Source organism: Cupressus sempervirens, chromosome 11 (assembly GCF_028749045.1).
Source record: "Cupressus sempervirens isolate cs-2001-9-10 chromosome 11, ASM2874904v1, whole genome shotgun sequence".
NCBI classification, from domain to species: domain Eukaryota; kingdom Viridiplantae; phylum Streptophyta; class Pinopsida; order Cupressales; family Cupressaceae; genus Cupressus; species Cupressus sempervirens.
In genome coordinates, this window is record NC_143128.1 from 123,414,713 (window position 1) to 123,431,975 (window position 17,263).

Below are 17,263 nucleotides of genomic sequence, written 5' to 3' on the forward strand. Positions count from 1 at the left end.
CCATAAAGAAAAGAATATAATAATATGAAATTTGTTTCTATATTAACATTAACATTTACAATAATTAATGTTTACCTCTATTGAAGGTGTCTGAGACGGTGCATCCATATTGCCCTATGAAAAAAATTAATAAGTCTTAGAAATCAGTAGCGAAATTAAAGTAATAGACTTACCAAAAAAAATATTAATAATAAAGTAGCTTGTATATGTATATCATTTGTCTTAAAAATTTATTTGTTTATATGTGCACTTTACTTTCAACCCACGACAAACCCGACCAACATCATGTGTTCTCCTAATTATAATCATATATTATACTATCTGCCCTCTGACATCATTAAAATACATAATCAAAAAATAATAATAATGATCAAATTATATATAAAAAATTAATGTTATTTTTGAAAGCTAATATATGACTATTTTTCACGAATGTTTTAGATAACATTTTGTGATTTAGCATCAGAATAAAGAAAGAAAGCATAAAGAGATAATTCAACATAGAGAAAATTGAGAAAAATCATTGACTGAATTTATATAAACATGATTTTATAAAAACTTTAGGAAAATGGGCCAGTCCAATATCCCATTAACATCTTACTTGGATTCAACATTCACTAGAGTGTAATAATAACTTCATGAATTCTGAAGTGTTCTTGGTACATGTATTCAAAATTATGAAGTAATAACTATGTATTAGTGATATTAGATTTCCACAATCTATTATATTGAACAACTAAATAGTTAACATGCTAGTGAAGGATTTGTATAAGAAGTATAGTAGGGTGGATTTTCAAGAGGAGTGAAAGGCCTTACATTATCAGAGTTTAGAACTCTTTGACAAGAAGGACACATTGTTAGAGTTGTTGCATGCATTGGAAGGTATAATGGAGATAGAGATGAAGGTGATACAAGTCTTGCAGATCTCAATTGTGCCAACTCTTCCTACAACCTTTTGTTTTCTTCTATTAATGACTCATAGCATTTCCTTAGGAATTTGCAATTGACTTCAGTTTTTTTGAGCTCGCTTCTAAAAAATTCAAGAAATATTTTTAATAATGATTTTGAATTTGATTATGTAACAAAGTTTCTCTTTAGTCAACATTTCAGTTCATACTCTATTATATATTATTTCTCTTTTCCTAATTATTAGATCAACATAATGAGGCATGAAATATATTTAGAAACATTAACAAAAAAAGGTTTATATTAACATTTTAGATCATTCATTATAGCCCACAATTCATCCATAGATAACTATTGAAATTGGCATTAAATCAATTGGTAGCATGGAAAAAGGAATGTGGGTCAGGGTGATTATTACCTTGCCCCTCTATTTTGGAACCACACTTCAACATATTGACATGTTCTACTTAATGTTTATATGTGCACATATGGTTTGGAAAGAAAAATTTGGTCATACAAGACCCCATCATAGTTGACATTGATCCTACCTAGACATTTCATTGATCATCATGATCTTCATTCATGTCATCATCATCATCATCATCACCATCATCATACTTGTCACTTTGATCATCGTCATCACCACCACCATCTTCATCACCATCATCATCCTCTTGATCACTATCATCATCATGACCATCATCGCCATGATCATCATCAACATCATCATCATTATCACCATTATTGTTAGCATGACCAAAATCATCACCATCTTTTTCTTGTTCATCACTGGGTAACTGTCATTCCTGATAATCATTTACTTCCTCTTGTGCTTCTTCAATATCTTCTTCTTCAATCACATTATACTTTACCGACCTTCCTCTTGGGTCATGTCTAACAAAAAATGACCAACCTGGTTTGCGTGAAACACCAAAGTAAAATAGTTGCTTGCATTGGCTTGGAAGAACATAAGGCTCATCTTTGATTGGTTCAAATGACCTTGTATTAATCATAGTAAATCCACTATCGTGTTCAATAACAGTCCTATCGGGATCATTTTGATTCAATCATAACCTGAACCACTTGATGAAAAATAGAACTATTTTGAATGAATTAAAGTTGCACTCAAGTATATCATCCAAAATTCCATAGTATTAATTTTTAGATTGTTGAGGATGTATGTCAGTTCTAGATGAAATATTGGTGACCGCAAAGACAACATTTATCCTGGAATCACACGTTTTCTTCATTTCATCTAACTTTTTTGTGCCAAATTTATAGCCATGGTTGTACATAGCTTTGTGGTGTTTGACCTACAGTTAGTCAAACATTTCAAGAATCTTCTCATTGATCTATGAGTTGATATTAAACTTATGTCTCATGATTAGTAATCTTATGTGTACTTGTCTATCTCTTAAGCCATATATTAGATCAAGTACCATTGACATAACATTGGGATCTCCGTTACGATGAGCTTCTTTAACCAACGATGGAACACCATCCCATGTTAATGAGTGACCATTTTTTTGAGACTGTTCAATCCATACTATCATCCAATCAAGATTGTTTGCAATATACAAGTGTAGTGCATCCCACTCATGACCAACTGTAAAGAAGACAATTACACTAGTTAAAAACAACATATATATATTGATGATGGATAAGAATTGTTAAATTACAAAAAAAAAACTTATAATTACCTCTCACCCTCCTCAATCTACCTTTCCCCATAAAGTAATCCCTTTTGAATTTGTCATTACATTTGGGATCCCAAATGCGATCTACATGGATACCTGCTACAAACTTTTGAAGATATTCACTAATATACACCATGGTCTGGTATATCATATATCCCTCTATCATAGAACCCTCAGGACGTTCTCTTTATGAAACCAATCCCTTCATAAATTTCAAGTGCCTCTCAACCATCCACATTGATCTAGCTTGTACAGGTCTACACAATTCAATCTCCTCAACTTGATGTATTAGGTAGTGTTCTTGAGCATTGAAAAATGTTGGAGGTAAACACTTTTGCATTTCACACATAAGCTGTGGAATTTTTGTCTTCCAATATTTTATATCTTTTTTATCAATTTCTTTAGATGATAACCACCTAAAAGAGATTCAACACACAAAAACACATAAAGGAGATTTCAAATAAAATTATACAATAGATTTCAGATAAAAAGCTACAAATCTAAGAAAAAACACTTCTAACCTCATGTGTTTTCCAATATCGTATATAGCTTGTTTAATACTATTGTCAAACTAGTGTGGAAGGGATAGGGGTAGGACAAACTTCAATCATTAAAAAATGATCATTTCAATATATTATTAAATAATGCAATTAGTACTACATTAAATATTCCAAATATATTGTAAATAGAAAACATGACTTAACTTGAGGAAGAGATGCCAATCATGTGTTTTCAACCCTAGCCCAAAATCATATTTCTTTGATAGAAGAGTACTTATATTTGAAAAAAATCCTATTGGAATTTTTTTTTTTTAATGACTTCATTTAATGCATCACTTTGTTGCTCCATTAATAACCAAGGAAGGGCACTTGTATTAATGTAGTCTCCATTGCTATTTGATTCAATGAAAAATTTTAGTGCATGATTGGATTCATGAATGTAAGTACAAATTTTAGCAATTTGTTCTCTATCATGCCTTCCATCCAACATTTTACATAGTGTCTCTCTTACATTCTTTCCAATATGCATAGCATCAAACAAATGTGCAATTGAGAGATCCTTGTTGTATGGTAACCTACTAAGTTGAGTAGGATGAATTTTCATTCCTCTAGAAAGCTGGTCATTGATGCCTTGACGACCTTCACGAGCATCAATTACAGCATTAATAAATATAAGACAATATCAAAATACAAATTGTAAACTTTGGATGAAAAATTGGACATTACCTTGATGATTTAGTTGATCGTATTCCAACTTTCATAAATGAGGTGTTATTATTCGTGACTTTGATGATGTCTCTTCTTTCCCATTGAAAAGATGTTTTTTGGCAATTTGATACCTATGATTATTATGGAGAAGGTGTCTAAACTCATCAAACACCTACTTTCCTAAACTTCTCAAATGACGACATTTCATCTTCGGACCAAAAACTAGACATGCAAATTTTCCCTTTTTCTAAAGACCTAAAAGATCATGTATAATTGGATCATGTACAATTATCATGTACAACTTAAGTATTCGATAGTAATGTGTAAGCACTATAATAGACCAAAAATATGTGATCTTAACAATATAACATACTGCAAAAATGAGTTAGCCTAGGGGCATCATGTATTGTCCATATAAGCATTGCATAGAATTGAAATTGTCAATGTCCTATCGGTCTAGAGATGTCATACATAGTGATACCATTCCATAACTTCAACAACTCATGAATTCGGAGCTCAATATACACATTCATATCTTTAACTTGGTATTTACCAAGCAATTGAATGAACATAAACATTACGTAATTATTATAACCATTTTCATGCACTATTTATAAATTAGTTTAGATAACTATAAAATAAAAAAATACCTAGCACAATCATTGACAACATTATGTGCTCCCTCTTTATGGACATCCAAGGAGGAATGTTATTGTTAATAACAAAAATATGCCGTACTGAGTAAATAGATCTCATATCTCCATATGGATTGACACCGTCTGCTGCCAATGAAAGTTTTAGATTACGAGGTTCTTCTTTAAAGTGTGACCATATTTCTTCTATCTCTTCAAATGTAAAACCATCGGCAGGCATTCGCATAATGTCATCCTAACTTCTATTGCATACATGGTAATCCATAAATTGTGCCAAGATAGCACACCTGAATAACTGTTCAAGACGTGGAATAGTGAGAATGTACCAAAGAACCTTGTGAGGCACTTTTTTTATTATTTGATCTGACCGATATCTACTAACATGACAATCAGGGCATTCTGTTGCAAACTCATGTTGTTTATGATATAGAATGTGTTCATTGGGACATGCATGTATTGTCTAATACTTCATTCCAATCTGATCCATAATGTTAGATAATTCTCGGTAGGAACGAGGCAAAATTTTTGATGGTGGTAACAAAACTCACTAATCAACCTACAACAACAAATATGTATTGTTAATATAATGAATAGTAATTGTATGCTAACATTGAAGATGACAAAAATGACATACCTTAGCATACATGACATTGCTACATTGGACATACTATTCATAACCTTTAAGTTCACCAACAACAGTATAGCTGATAGTAGAGGTTTTTGGGAGCCTTCATATAAGGGCTCGTGTGCAAGACCATCTTCATCATTATTATTAGATTTTCTAGTACCATCATTGTGAACCTCTTCATCACCTACCTCAATACCATCTTCTTCAATCATGTCCTCTGAAAAATTATCAACTTCTTCCATGGGAGTGTTATCCTCAGCTTGGATATTCACACCTCCATGTTCCCCTAGTAGGAAATCCAAATTCAGCAATGGACAAAAATCTTGGCCCCCTTCAATATGACCATATTTTCTACAATGACTCTAGGCTATTGTGATTAGAATTCTTCAATTCTTTAAGCCCTTACAATTTTTTCAAGGACAATAACATTTATCAGGTTTTCTTTGGAACTCAGCCCACAATGTAGCTATTGTCTCATTATTTTGTTCTAGAAATTTATCAGGGCCCATAAAAATCTCCTCTCTGGTCCTTGCTTAGGAGACTAATTCTTTGATGTAATGCTTTGACATCTTCTGTTGGGGTTTTGGGAGTGCTTGGTTCTTTGTATGCCTTGTAAGTTTTAGCTACTATCCATTTGTTGGTTAAGGGTTGCAGGTCTATAGTGGCTTTTTATTTGGCAGTGGTTTGTCTTTGTGGTGTACCAAATCCCTATCAAAATATGGTTGTATGGGGTTTTGAAGTTCCCTAAAATCCTATTTTTCCTTAATCAAAAACTTTTACAGACTAGGAGAAATCTCATTACAAATTAATTTAATGTACTTATGAAATAATGTCCACTAGTGGATAAAGAAAACAATAGGAATGTTTACAAGTAAAAGATAGTGCTTCTTCGATAAAGCAAAGGGCGAATTCAGGAAAGCGTAATGCAAAGCAACAACACTAGTCTGTTGTACTCATAAAGAAGACATTTTTAAGCTCTTGACAATATAAATATTCTATAGGAGATTATTTTATAGTGTTATCTATGTCATATTATATATCCTTCTTGATGAATGTTATCCTGAAGTAGAAAAATGAAATAAAATCTACACTAGATGTTAATGGGAGAACCTCTTGGATCTAGGGGACCACAAAATGGCATTAAAGCCATAGCATTTTTAGATAAATTGATTTCATTTGAAATAATGTCTAGAAACATATGCCAAGTTCCATTGAATCCAGAATGTACTAATTTAGTTATAGGATGCCTTTAAGGTATCTACCTGACTTCATGAGGGATAACACCTTGTTTAATATAGGACTGAATTAAGGCTACTACTATATTCAAAGTAATCGCCTATACATGAGTGTAAGAGGCACAAACACATATATGACTCTGAATACACATTGGATGGTAAGCATTTGGTTTGAAAGATATTTAGCTATGCAATGTCCACTCCTTGCAAGATGTATTGATTAAGCTTGTTTCCTCACTCAAACCTATAAAGGGCTAGTGGCTTAGTTGTTAAGATATGGTTTTTGAATCGAATACCTTCATTTAGAAGCTACTTTTACTTTGCAGGCACTAATCTACACAAGACTAGACTAGGAGCATGTATTTATAACTTGCCTCCTTTAAAATTATCATCAATTGGATGGTCTAAACCATTGATGATTAAGTACACTTAGCACTAAATTTAGTGGTCATAATGGTAACTACATACTAAGTCAATACGACATTATCATCTAGTTAATTGTAAGTCTAAAACTACAAGAATTCATTGTCAACAAATTGAATGCACTAACAATTGAATGAGTCAATCTTTGCTCTGCTTTGACCGAAAAAAAGTCAATGCTAATTTCACTCAAGCATTGTACAAGTCCTCTATTCTATGAATCTATTTTATAGTTATTCCACAAACAAGATGCCATCAACCTCTCAAACTAAAGAAAGAATGGTGCTCTAGGAAGAGTAATAGATAAGTAAGCAGTTAAGATTGCACCTTTAATTAAATAAATATTTTCATGAAATTTTTATTTCTTTTCAGCCAGTATGAGAAGTGTAATGAGAACAACCTGGTGCATAGTTCTCTTAGTATAATTATTTGAATGCCCTATGAATTGAAGCAATGATAAATAACAGTAGCACTTTTTTTAACCACCTATTCTTGGCTAGATAATAATAACAGAACACAAAGATCTCAAGTGTTGAACTTGGTATGTAAGGCTAATTAAAAAAATTGCATCAAAGTTCTTCGATAAGACCTATGGATATATATAAGAGAATGTTTTGATTTTAGTATGCTATATTATGCTGCATCGAGTCTCCAAAATGATTTGAAACTGAAATGGCCTCAATCCCCTCTAGATATATTGTACCATTTTGAGTTGATATACATTATGTGTAGGATTTGAAATTGGAAAATTATAATTTAATTAAAGAAAGATGACAGATTGATACCACAAGGTTTGTGCCCACGATTCCTGGATGAACAGTCGTCACTAGTAGCTATGCACTTGATCGAAGCTTTCAAGAACATCAACTACAATAAATATTTGAAAATGTCATATGACTTGCTAGGGTGTATGAATTGTACTTAGCAATGCTATATTTTTAATGGGTTCCTTGTAAGTCATTTAATTTTTAATGGACTCATTCTAAATCATCTAGTTCAAAGCAAATGGTGACTTTGAAAAATTATTTTGTTGCATTGCAAAGTATAATTTATACAACACAAACAAAAAAAAATTTGTGTAGAAATTGAGCGTAATAATTTACCTGGGAAAATTTTGTTGAAGCATAAGCCGTTAAGATGCTATAGTTTTTCAATCCCAAATTTGCATTCAAATATTCAAAATCCGCAATAGCGTTTTAATTAGCCTATAGTTTAGAAAACTAGAGGAACTAAGTAAACAAAAAATTCACTAAACAATGGAAAAACTTTTTAATTTAGATAAATCAGAACAAAGAGATGAATATTTTTTGGCATAATGTAGAGCATACTGTCTACATCTAATTTCTACACAACATTGACTTTGAAGCAAACCTGCATAATTCTAAGGGTATACAAAGCAAAGAAGAGCTTCATAATATGAAAAATCTCATTAAAACCATAAACCTAACTAAACTGAAATGGGAGCTTTGTAATATGTAGCAACTACCATAATAATGTATGAAAGACAAAGAAGCATAGATGAGGCACGTAAACTCTTTGACATAACACCACATTGAAACTATCCTGCCCTCCATGTTCCAAACATGTACCAATCTTGTTTAATAGGTAAAAATATTATAAAATTATTTCTAGAATGTAGAGCTCTACAAACTTGTAGACAAAGTTTATAGTATACTTTGAAATTCTCCCCTTCTCTTGCATTGTGAGACTACAAGTCTCTGCTTCATTGAATGAAGACCAATAATAAACTTTCAAATTTATCCTTATTTATTTTGTGAGAACTTTATATCTTTAATATTTCAAGTACATATAAAGAAAACTTAGAGCTAATTTTTGATTGGAAAAGCCAAACAATTTTAGTCACTTGTTAACTAAATACTAAATAATTTCCTGCCATGGTGATAACTAAATACTGTTCATGTCATGATATCAACATTGCATAATCAAATAAGGGTTTAAAAAATAACCATCAACATAAAAAAGGTAGTGTTCACCTTGCATACTACCATCTGATGTTTTGAAGTAAACAGGATGGCTTAGAATCTCTAGATCACTAGACACTTGAAACAAAAATGCTTTTAAGAGACAGAAAATGAAACCCACTCATTTTTAAAGATTTCTTAACTACTAATAACAAGAATATTGTCCAGCTTTGAAATCATAGAAGCAAAGACAACAAGTAGTTTTTTTCACCATGGAAACTTTTGAGGCAAAAATCCAGTACAACTAAAAAATTTCATTATTGCAAAACATCAACAATTTTCCTATGCAATAATGAAACTCCCTTACGTCATTTTTTAGTATGTGCATATATAAATAAGACCATTGTAAGAAGTATTACACATTGCATGAAATCTTGCAAATAATGGACATAAATGCTAAATGCAGACGTGAAAAGAAAGAAAATTCAAAATAATACTTTTGTTTTGTTGTTTCTGATCAACTTGTGATACTGATCTCATCCATACTAGTAAACATAGAAACATAAAGGTCAAAATACCAAGAATAATCTCCCACCCATGCGCATGTCAATGATATACAATATGGGCATCAAGAAATTGCTGATTTGCAGGTCAAACTAGCGAGAATACTCTCCTGCCCATGCGTGTGTTAAGGATATTCAATACGGGCATCAAGAAATTGCTTATTTACAATGATAATGGGCATCAACAAATTGCCTTTTTACATATTAAGCTCATGTTGGTCAAAATTTTGACCAACACAAGCATGTATTGAAAAGGAAAAAGTGTTTCCTCACATTTTCCAACCAATTCAACTCTATTTTATTAGATGCTCAAAAGTTTTGGTCTAAAAATGTGGTCAAATGTACTAGTGGGGGGATTATTTCTATGCAAATAAAACAACACAGAGTAGACTTATTAGCTTATGGTAATATCAAGCATATGGTATGTCCAAGAGTACCAACCATATAATATTCACCATACTGAAATCTTTTCTTGGTATACACATTGACATCACATAGCATACACCATGTCATATCTTAGTAAACTTAGAGACACATGAGATATGCACTATCATATTGTATGGTATTGTTCAGAGATATCTTGACTTGGAGATGTCCATCATAATGGTATCATCTCATGATATTTACGAAGTACTCTGAGAAACGGCATACAAATCTAATTTAAATTGAAGCTTACTTTTAGACTGTAAATTAAAATTTTAGGGAGTGAAGATCAAATTCAAAGATGTCAATATTTTGATTTATAAGCATTTGTGACTTTAGCATATTGTGCATAAGACTTTGCTTCTTTATTTTAATTTTCAATTAAGGTGGCATCTTGAAAATTTTTTTCCTACCTTGCTATCCTCTTCTCTTCTCTCCTTGTAGTGACCCAATGACTTAAGAGTAGGTTTCTTCACCTTTTTGTGCTCAAGCATCTACACAATAAAACATGATTTACATCATACTTGCAAAGTTTTCAAAGTTCAAGTCTGTCTATTTTAGGTGCTATAAGGTTGTGTATATATGTGTTATAAGACTATTTATAGGTGTTATAAGAATTTAGTAGTAGAATTTAGACAGAAAAGAGAGTATTCTCCATAGGTGTTGTAGGAAGTTTCATAGATGTTTTAAGAACTAGAATAGGCATCATAATACTTCCTATAGGTGTTATAAAACCTAATGTATGCATTGGGAGACTCTATAAATGTTCTAATGTACCTACAAACTTGTTAAATCTACAACAAAAACACTTCAATTTAGTAAACGAATATCAAATTTTGTAAGATTGAGGCTCCAACTCCAATCTCAGCACCATTTTCTGTACTATAAAAAGTATATTCATGAAAATTTAGCTTGGGATACTCACTTTGAAAACTATTAATGATTAGACTTCTTAAATTACACTCTCAAAAATGTTTAATGTTCCTTTAACTAAGAAAACTAAGGATGCTTTCACATTTACAAGAAATCTCAAGTCTTAATTCCTATAATGAAATGTAAATCTAAAAAAATTTATGAGAAAACTGATAATAATAAAATTGTCATCCTTGTATAATAATTTGTTACTATGTTTTTTTAATTTTTAATTTATTATAAAATTCTTATAATTTTAAAATTTAATTTCATGTATATTTAAAAAATTAATAACTAAATTATTCACATTGCTTTATTAGAACTGAAAACATATTTGTTTCCACATTCAATATGTATACTATAATTGATATAAGTATACATAATTTTAACATGTATACTATAACTGATAAAGTATACATAATTATTAAAAAGTAGAATATATTTCTTTTAATAAAGCTATTATTTTCTTAGAATATCAAACAAAAGTTGGTATCAGGGTTAACAGTCAAATTTCAGCCTGAGGTCTAGTAAAGACCCCCCAATTTTTTTTTATTGTTGGCAGTGGGAAAAATCTAAATAACTGAGTAACTAAAACACTTTCTATAAATCTTGGAGTGTGTTCCATATAGCTCGAAATGCATCTATGTAAACCCTCCCATTATGTGATTTTTTTGTTATGAAATGTTGCCACATATTTCAATGGAAATGTCTATCCAATAGACATAAGGACATTTTAATATTATTTAGTATTAAATTAAAATTATAATATAACAGTTTTATAGTTTCTAAACTATTAATAAATTGAACTATACAACCAATTCATTTTTTAACTATCCTATATTGTCATAGTTACTTTATTCTGGTGTGCCTTCCCACATCTTATCCACATGATGTTAGAAATTTATTTCATTGGCTCGTAAATGTCATGTGTTTTTCGAATATTACTGTGGTAGCTCCATCACGATGTGTCATAACAACACTGTTTGTGAAATCCTATAAATTATCCTATCACTACCCACTATTTACACATTCAAGTCTCTTTCACTTAAAAACTAAATCACATCTCTCAAGATTTTTATTTCTTCATTTTGGTGGTACTTGTATTTATTCACACAGTCTCTCTCTTTTCTCTTGTAATGGAAGATTCAAATGCACCAGAGTATTAGGATTGTGGGCTTTTCAACTTGTTTGGGAAGAAGAAAGAAGAGGAGACACGTCTGCAACATGGTGGTCCTATGGAGAAACACATGGTAGGTATAGCTCCACATGAGCAAGGCCACGTAGGAAAGGATCATGCTACCCATATTTCTCATGGCCACGTCGATGGAGGCAAGCCTCACCCTATGTATGGCCACATCATCAAGGCTCATCCTGCTCCTGTATTTAATGGCCATGTAGACAAGATTCACCCTACACCAGTGTCTCATGGCCATGTGGAGGAAGGGAAATCCCATGGTGAAGGTGAGGAGAAGAAAGAGGAAAGGGGAGTCAAGGGAAAGTTGCATTGCAACATTATCTCTTCTTCAATCTCTGTATGTTTTGCATGCCCATAACTTCTTCCCTAATATGTTATAATTTCAAATTTCACTTGTTTGGATGTGTTTTTTTTGTGTAAAATATATTTGGTGTACATGCCTAATTTTCAAGAGTATTATACATCTGTCATTTTCATTCTCATTTCTGCAACTCCTTTATAAGAACTACCCCTATAAAACTAATTTCACATTAGCAATCCCCATAATATGCGCAAATCAAGGAGAGTTAAAGTCATTTAAATATTGACTAGTCAACATTAGTTGATTAATTATCATTAAATTTAACAAAAATGATACAAATACATATATGCTTGAATCTAAAAGAAATTGTAATTTAGTTACTAGAATACCAAGATGTATCGATTATGTCAGCCTTTTTGACAAAAGCTCCAAAACCTGTCTAAGAACATAAGAGCAAGAATATTGTAGGATTTCTTTACCACCCTACCGCAAAGCTATTAAGTTTTCCTAGAATCTTTCCTAACATAAAAGACCCCCAACTTGACATCGAGGAAGACTAAACAAGAAAAACTAAGAGGAGAATAATGGAATTGTGTACACATTTTCGATAATATAATACGAAATTTTCATTCATAGTTTAGCAAGAAAGTAACATAACCTATTAAAGCTAATGAAAGATAACACATTTGAATCAATTACATAAGAATAACATTTGTGACTCAATAGAAGCATATCACAAGATAAGAAAAACTCATTCCAATATCATAACTTCATCAGGTAGTTCATTCACTCTCATTTTGACTCATAGTTCAAAGCAATGTAATCATGTCACAATAGACCTAAGTGATGACCACACTATAGAGAAGCTTTACAAAGCTAAATTATCTGAGCATTATTTCCAGTCATGTTATCCAATGAAGACAAACACCACTATGAGTGTAGACAATAACATCTATTAATTAGAACTATGCAAATTGCATTCTTATAAATTGAACCTATACTTTACAAGAGCACAAATTAAACAAAAATCTACTTCTCTTTAAATCCCATATTCTACACAAAATTTCTCACACAAGGAAAATTTAATGAGTAATGAAGACACATCTCATAATCCTTAATTTGCAACATGAAACCAAAAATAATTATTTAAAGGAATTGGAAGCCTCACTCCTTTGAGTAACTCCAATGATGAAGAGGATTTTTCCAAGTGATTGAGATGTGTGCTCAGGGGTGCCTCAAGCCCTCAATGGATGGGAGATTGACTATGAAATGAGTGTGAATTTTAGAATGGTAAGGGTGTATTTGATGAGTTTGTTCTTCAAAAGATGATTATAACTTTAGCTTCAAGTGTGGCTATAAATGTGAAGGGAGAGGGGTTCATTTTATAGGAAATGGGGTAGTGGATTGGAGGGCCAAGATGCATAGTCGAGAGAAGGTGAGGGAAGGATAGGATGAAAGGAGAGGGAAGCACATGGATTGTGCTTTCTCAAATCCATAGCATTGTGACAAGTGCCACAAGGAGAGAGGATGTGAGAGCATAATCAAAATGGAGATATGTCTTTTAAATGTCATATAAATATGCATTAAGAATGCAATTTGGAAATAATAGAAATTAAAAATAGTGTCAGTTTCTTCTAAAATAAAACATATTCATCAATAATAATTTAGAAACTTGAATCTTAGAAGGCAAACACTTTCTCATCAGAAAACTTGATGGAAATCTTGTTTTTCTTCATTGGACAAATCTCTTTCTATCCTCTACCTAAGTTATTTAATAATTACTAATTATATCATTTTTTTATTAATGGAATTAAGGTTAATCTCTATCAGCTGACAACATCTAGACTCCTCTAATGACAACTTGGTTGAAGGATTGACACTTGTAGCAAACAAAGGTGGAAAGTCAAAGATAGATCTGAAACAAATTAACATTAAAATAAGCTTTAAAAATATCCAAAACAAAAAGCAAATAAGTTGAGTTACTCTTAAACTTATAGGCTCCAATTGCTAGTAGTATTAATTGGATACAGTATAAAATCTCAAAAAAATTAAAATTAAACAAAATTGAATGCCTTATATTTCAAATTTGCTAAATTTAATATGTCATAATTTAATTTCGCTAAATGCTTGACCAGAGGGGCCTTGACTAACTTCAATGTGTCATAATTTAAATTTTCATTTGACAGACTTCCATTTTTAAATCGGTAAAGTGGGGTTATCTGTAATACCATACTTCTAATAACTTTCTTCAACTATTTGAAATACATACGTGTCATATTCTTTGATAATGCATGGAGCTCATTCCGTAGAACATGGAATGCATACCAATCGTCCAGACTCCTTATGAAATTTGGTCAACTTTTCAACCATCCTCTCTTATCGACCTTTCTCTGCTTTGGAAAGAAATTGGGATAAGAGGGACTAAATATTCAACCCTTTTCATTTTTTGATTTTCTTTATTTAAACTTATTTCATCATAAAAGATCACCATGCCCTTGTTTCTAAGTTTCCATTAAAATTTAATAAGAAAGTAAATTTCATTATTTTTAAGATAGTATTTTGATTTGAGATTTCCATATCAATAATCTCTTCTTTTTTTTTTAATGTAATTTAGTAATGGAAGTTGAATATTCAATTTTATATTCATCTATTTAGAAGAATATTTTAAATAGATATACATTTATGAAGATTAATTAGTCATATGTTATTGGTTATATAGATTTGTTGTTTCCTTTTTCTTTTTTTCTTTTTCTTTCTACTATTTAAACAATAATAGGAGTTTATATTTTTTTTTAAAAGTAATTATTAATTTTATTTTTTAAAATTCACAATGAAAATACCACAAGACAATAAAAAATAAGACAAACCTTAGTAGTAAAGCATAAAAGAAATATATGTTCAATTAAAATTGATATATTCTATTTTAGATTTTAAAGAATAATAGAATTTATTTTAAAATTGGAAAGTATAAATGTTAAATAAAAAATTTAGGATGAAATAATGAGAAAATAATAAGGTTACATTTTGAAGTTCATTTTTTAATTTTTTAATTAAAAAACTTTTGTAAATGAAAATTATAGAAAAATACAATCAAAATAGATAAGTTATATAAGATAAGATAAATTTATTAATGTCTAGCGGGAGACCAACAAGGGTCTATGGGATTGATAACTTATAGAACAAGAATCAAAGATCTAGTAGAGCACCAAACAGTGGTCCAGAAAGGAAAAAAAAAAAAGAGAAAAGAAAATCAGATACAAGATATAGACTAAGGTTTCTTCCTGAAGGATACAGACCCAGGTGAGGGAGAGCATGTAATTGTCTTTGAGAACTGTTAGTGGGCTAACATTGATGAAGATGAAGATAACCCATGCAGGGTTGCACGGATCTAGAGTGAATAGTGGTGGAGCTAACCAAGGGCCACTTCACACCTCACCCAAAGGGCAAGGGCAAGAAAAAGTTTTTAATGAGCTACCTTGCAGCCTTCTTTAGGGGGAATAGAAGCTATAGGGTGTGGTCATGAAGTTGCATCGCCTCCTGGAGATAAATTGCCAAACATCCCAAATTTGTGTAACTAAAGAAGGAGGTCAATGAACTACACTCTCTGAATAAAAAATAAAATCTCCCTCTAATAGCTTAAGAAATAGGGGAATGGAAAATAAGTGTAACTCAGTCTCGATCTAGACCAATGTGCATAGCCTGTAAATCTGGTCCTCTCTATCAATGTAGTAGTTTGTCTGGGCCCATAGATGGTGGGAACCAATTCTAAAATATCCTACCGCAAACTAAAGGACATAACACCAACTTTGAGATAAATATCTAGGTCAAGAAATAATCACATCTTGTGTGTCTAGAAAGTGTTTAACATAGAAAACCATCCTTAGACTTAACCCCCCAGGTGGGTTAATTGAAGCCGTAAGAAGGTACTGTCTATAGATGTCAAGTCTAACCTACTTGTTCAACTCCTATGTGGAAGGGAGAAGATGATAAGGAACATTTAATGAGAACTGAAATGGGGGCAAGCAATCAATGTCTATCCTAATGGAGCTCAAAAGTGATGTGGCTTGGGCATACCAACAACAAGCTCTCAAAGAGGTGTCAGATTTGGAAAGTGCAATTGAGAAGCAGTATGCAAGGTAAGAATATTTGTTCCAGCCATTAGTGGAGTCTACAAAGCAACCAAGATGGTGGAAAAACCATATAAGGTTAAAAATTGCCCACAACCTAAAGGGATGAGCTCTAAACTCAACCAAAATGATATTGTGGGTTATGGAGCAATGACATCTGATAATCTGCAAAAGGAAGAGAGTTTTAATATGCTCAATGGAGGCACAATATGAATTGTGCAATGATGGTCCCCAAACAATTGAACCATACAGAATAGTAGGTCTGACCAAATAGTCCAGGAGGGATAGCTTGGATGGGTTGTCCTGGAAATGGTGTCTGAAGCACTATGTCTCAATCATGGCAAGGGAACCCATCCTTTTACTGATCCTAGGATGAATAGTGGGTCTCAAACTAAAACAAGGATTGAAGAACTTGACCTTAAGGTAAGTGTACAAGGAGGTGATCTAAATCTCCTGGCTCAGAAGTAGAAATGTAAGTGTGAGATCTTCAAGTAATTGAAGACCATGACCCAAGTCTTCCCCAAGTTAACCACAAGCTATCTCAAGTCACAAAACGAGGCTAAGTTGTCAAGATTTCTTTGGAGGCTCTTGAGTGAGGAGGTAAGAAGAATCACATTATCTTCAAAAATAAGGATGGAGACTAAAACCTAATGTAAGTAACAACCATTACATGGAAGGGATGATTCTTTGATAAATCCCTCAAGCTCATTGATGTAGATGCCATACCCTTACTTCACCCCAATAGTGCTCCAAATAGGATCAAAGAGCCTCACTAGAGTCCTGAGTTTTCCCTCAACTCGCTCATAGAGTCTCATAATGTCCATCAAAAGAATCTTTGATATTCTAATGTCTCTAAACCTTTGAAAAAAGGGCTACTCTAGGTACAAAATCAAACACCTTATGAAAGTCTGCAAAACAATAGTAGACTTTTGCAAAGTGATAATGAGCCTCCTTAATGACTACCAATGAGATAAAGATATGATCCATAGTTTGATAATCTACTCTAAAACTAGATTGACCTCCAGCCCTACAGTTCATCCTATCTAGTTTTTGATGAGAACAATTTTATGTCC